This window comes from Schistocerca serialis, chromosome 4 (assembly GCF_023864345.2).
Source record: "Schistocerca serialis cubense isolate TAMUIC-IGC-003099 chromosome 4, iqSchSeri2.2, whole genome shotgun sequence".
In the NCBI taxonomy this organism is placed as follows: Eukaryota; Metazoa; Arthropoda; class Insecta; order Orthoptera; family Acrididae; genus Schistocerca; species Schistocerca serialis.
The window spans coordinates 913,628,810-913,633,679 of NC_064641.1; positions in this window are offsets into that span (position 1 = coordinate 913,628,810).

Genomic DNA, 4,870 nt, shown 5'->3' on the forward strand with positions numbered 1-4,870 from the left:
ACTCTTGATACTGTGGATCTCGAAATAAGGAATTTTCTAATGATTTCCGAAATTCAACGTCCCAAGTGTCTAGATTGAACAACCATTCCGCGTTCAAAGACTGTTAATTCCCGTAGAGCGGCCACAATCACTTCGGAAACCTTTTTACATGAATCTCCTGATTAGAAATGACAACTTGACCTGCATTCCTTCATATTTGATGGCTTCCCTGATGTAGTCTTCCAGGATTATGCCACAAGGCCTGATTAGCGCTACAGTGGTTTAAGGGAGATGATAGTCAACTGACGATGATATATTGGCCAGCAAATTTTTCTTTATCTGTACCTAACGCAACACATCAGGGACGTCACTGGACGAAGCTCCGCGCCCGCAAACCACCGCCGTGTAATTTTCGGAAATTGTATGATCTGTGCTTGGTCATCTGGTACCACATATCTTCGAAACCTATACAGTACTTGTCGAATCCATGCCACGTAGAATCGTTAATGCTTTCCAAAGGTCGACCAACCCGCTGTATGGACAAAATGTGTTTGTTCAACTGTGTAAATATTTATGAACTAAAATGGTGACCTTTTTATGCTATTCGTTTTCTGCAGGTAAATTTCTGTAGAAGTGAGGCAATATATATATATATATATATATATATATATATATATATATATATATATATATATATATATATATATAGTTACGTATACTGTGAGACAGGGTTGTAGCCTGTCCCCGATGTTATTCAATCTGTATATTGAGAAGCAGTAAAGGAAACAAAAGAAAAATTCGGAGCAGGTATTAAAATTCATGGAGAAGAAGTAAAAACTTTGAGGTTCGCCGATGACATTGTAATTCTGTCAGAGACAGCGAAGGACTTGGAAGAGCAGTTGAATGGAATGAACAGTGTCTTGAAAGGAGGATATAAGATGAACATCAACAAAAGCAAAACAAGGATAATGGAATGTAGTCAAATTAAATCGGGTGATGCTGACGAAATTAGATTAGGAAATGAGACACTTAAAGTAGTAAAGGAGTTTTGCTATTTAGGGAGTAAAATAACTGATGATGGTCGAAGTAGAGAGGATATAAAATGTAGACTGGCAATCGCAAGGAAATCGTTTCTGAAGAAGAGAAATTTGTTAACATCGAGTATAGATTTAAGTGTCAGGAAGTCGTTTCTGAAAGTATTTGTATGGAGTGTAGCCATGTATGGAAGTGAAACATGGACGATAACTAGTTTGGACAAGAAGAGAATAGAAGCTTTTGAAATGTGGTGCTACAGAAGAATGCTGAGGATAAGGTGGGTAGATCACGTAACTAATGAGGAGGTATTGAATAGGATTGGGGAGAAGAGAAGTTTGTGGCACAACTTGACTAGAAGAAGGGATCGGTTGATAGGACATGTTTTGAGGCATCAAGGGATCACAAATTTAGCATTGGAGGGCAGCGTGGAGGGTAAAAATCGTAGAGGGAGACCAAGAGATGAATACACTAAGCAGATTCAGAAGGATGTAGGTTGCAGTAGGTACTGGGAGATGAAGAAGCTTGCACAGGATAGAGTAGCATGGAGAGCTGCATCAAACCAGTCTCAGGACCGAAGACCACAACAACAACCAATACTGTATTGATGATGGTTCAACTCTGTGGTTGTGGATTATATTTCGTGAAAAAATACAGCAACCAGCCACATTATTGTTGAATTTTATTTTGCTCAGAGACCCATGTCGGGCTTTCCCCCAAATTCAACATGAGTTATACGTTTAGATCTTCATCAGTATACTTTCTCGACTGCATTTTGAGTACTAAGCTGCCTTGTTTTGTAATTTGTGGCCCCTTTCTCCGCCTTTGTATCATCATCAAACACTGCTCAAACTGTATCCTTGTGTAAAATAAAAGTAAATATGACAGTGTCTGGTACAGTATATGTTTAAGAAATACGATTCAGAACCACAGCTATACAAAAATAATGTCAGGTTGATGTGTGTTTCAGACTATGCAACTAGGCATACTGCCTTAGTATTATGCTTACTATTAATAATAATAATAATATTTTACCTCAAGTGATACAAATAGTGCCGTAAAATGACGCGAAAACAAAGTTAAGGAGTGAATAGCAACGAAACTTCCAAAAATGTTCGATGCTGTCGTGTCAGAAGACAAATGGCAATATTTTTCAGGTAAATTACCGTACGAATTTCAGTGTTAGTGACACTGTAGTTGATGTTTTGTTCATTCTATGGCAAACTTCTGATTCGATGTCCAGTTTTCCTACTTCGAACTTTATTTGTAAGTGTCTGTCTAAACTGTGTTGTTTTGATTTAAGTATCTGCTATGTACGGAAATTTGCAAACCCATTTCATTTACCAGAAGTTCATTTTAAAAGTTTTCTTTAATCTGATTTGTGTTTCGGCTAACTGAAAATTTGGCTTTGTGTTTTCGGAATTTGTGGGCTGAATAGGAACAGTAATCTTCGGAGTTTCATCACAAGATCAAAAATCTGACGGAACTGAAGAAGCACCTGACACTGTTCTTAATCAATATTAAGCTTTGATTAAAGTATATGGGAAAAGTAAGCATTAATTTAGATCACATGCATGTAACATTTATTATGTAGAAGGCAAGGATGCTGTTTAAAAAAAATAGACCGATTAAACATTTTTATTGTAGCGGTTATGGAGACACTTTTAGTCGAGAAGAGATTTGTTTGAAACCTCTCCATTGCTTCTGGGGGTATGAATTGTAGATGCAAATACATCATTTTTAAACATGATGTCAGTCATTTAATGTGTGACAAATAAACTACGCTCATCAATTTAATGTTAGATAAACTAACTACAGATAAAACAATTTTTATTTAGAAAACAATAAAAAACCAAAATTCATGCAATTTACTTGTTTTTGCATTGAATAAAAATGTTTGTGATCTAGATAATTTTTTCCTTATTCTCCTACATCAGAAACAGGTTTTAAAATTTCCCAACTTACCCCAAAGAAAACTTACCCCAACAGAAAAAAAAAACTGGCACTGCTCTTTCTATTAACACTCTTCTGTGGAATGAACAGAAACACCAAGTTTTTATTTTTTATATTATAAAAGCATGACTCAGGTCCGAAATGTAATCAAAATTTTAAGGTTAGGCACACGACCTATAACCCCATACAATTTTGATTTTCATGTTTCTTTTTGAAATTATCAGCTGTAGCTAAAATCAGTTTCTGTTCGGCCCATTTTAAGGTACCTTAACTAGTTTCGAGCCTTTAGCAAATCATCACCAGATTTTCCGTTTAAAAACAAAGAAGAAAGAGGATGATAAAATATAACTGATCCAAATAACAAAACCTAGCTTACTGCATCTTCATAATTACACGCGCTTGCGTACATTACACAGTGACTCGTCAAAGTACAACTGAATGGCGTAGGAGAGGGCATGTGGATGTGGTAAGAGCGAATAACTGAATGAGTAAATAAATTACGTAATGAATAAGAAACGTTCTTTGCAGTTCATATGAACGTAGTCGGCTGAGAGGAAAACACTGTGCTTCGCCTCACACGCGACGAAATCGCTCCACTATTCACAAAGTGACTTGTGAAATTCGCTCTGGGTATCAGCCGGCAGGGAACACGCGGCTCGGAAAAGGGACCAAGAACAGCAGAGGCATCACGCCGGACTTTTACCGCGCAACTCCGCCAGGGAAACGCAATACGCCGCAGACAATTACTGTTAACGAACCTGGCCCGCAGCCAGGTCTGTTTCGAATGCCGCGGTTGCAACAGCGAGCGAGACTAAATGGAGTCGTGTCAGTACACGAGTTCCACCGTGCAAAAAGATGGTGCGGCCCCGCTCTGCGTTGCAGAAGTGGAATAATGAGAACAACCGACGGTCGCGGAACAAATCTCTTAACTATGAAGCACGACACGGGTGCTGCAAATCATCCGCTGTCTAACTTGTACACCAACATGAACAGGATTTACGCGCCGTGAAGTCGCGCTGTAACTTTGTTAACGTCCGCTTGCTGGAACAGAGATGCTACCGCAGTGTCGTCTACGACAGAAGCCTTCTGTTTTTACATTCTTCTGAATGTCCGCTCATGTCCCTCCTCAATTTCGCAAGCACGCATAACAGTATACACACTTCCAAGCGATTCTTTGGAGCCCTACTACGAAGATAGATCTACATCTACCTCTACAAAATACTCCGGCAAACCACCCATTGCGAAGTGCATAGCAGAGGATACTTCCATTCGCGTATTGAGGGTGAGAATAAAAATTGCTTAACTATGTCCGTGTCTGCCGTAATTAGTGTAGACATCTCAATCGCGATCTCTACAGGAGAGGTATGTAGTAGTTTGTAGAATACTCCTGAATTCCTCACTTAATACTGGTTCTTCAAATTTTATAAGTAGTCTTTCTCGGGGTAGCTGTCGTATATCTTTAAGCGTCTGCTAACTCAATTTATTCACCAGTTCCGTGATGCTCTCCTATGTGCCAAACAAATCTATGACCATTCATTCAGCCCATCTCCTTTGTATACGTTCATTTTCTCCCGTTAGTCCAGTTTAGTTTAGGTCCCACACACCTGAGCAATATTGTGTTGCACGAGTCTTTTGTCAGTAATCTCGTTTGCAGACCATCTGCATTTTCCTAATTTCGTACTAATAAACGAAAGTCTGCCGACTGTTTTACCTATGACTGAGCCTTTGAAGTTATTTCATTTCATATTCTTACAATATATTACACACAGGTTTTTGTGACAGTGTGACGTTCTCAGAAGCAGGCCTATCCGCCGTCCACTCACAGACGTCTCGTGTCGTTCCGAAGCACCGCATTTCGCTGGCTGTGAAAGAGTCTGTTTAGGAGAAGGCATCGTCGCTGAATATC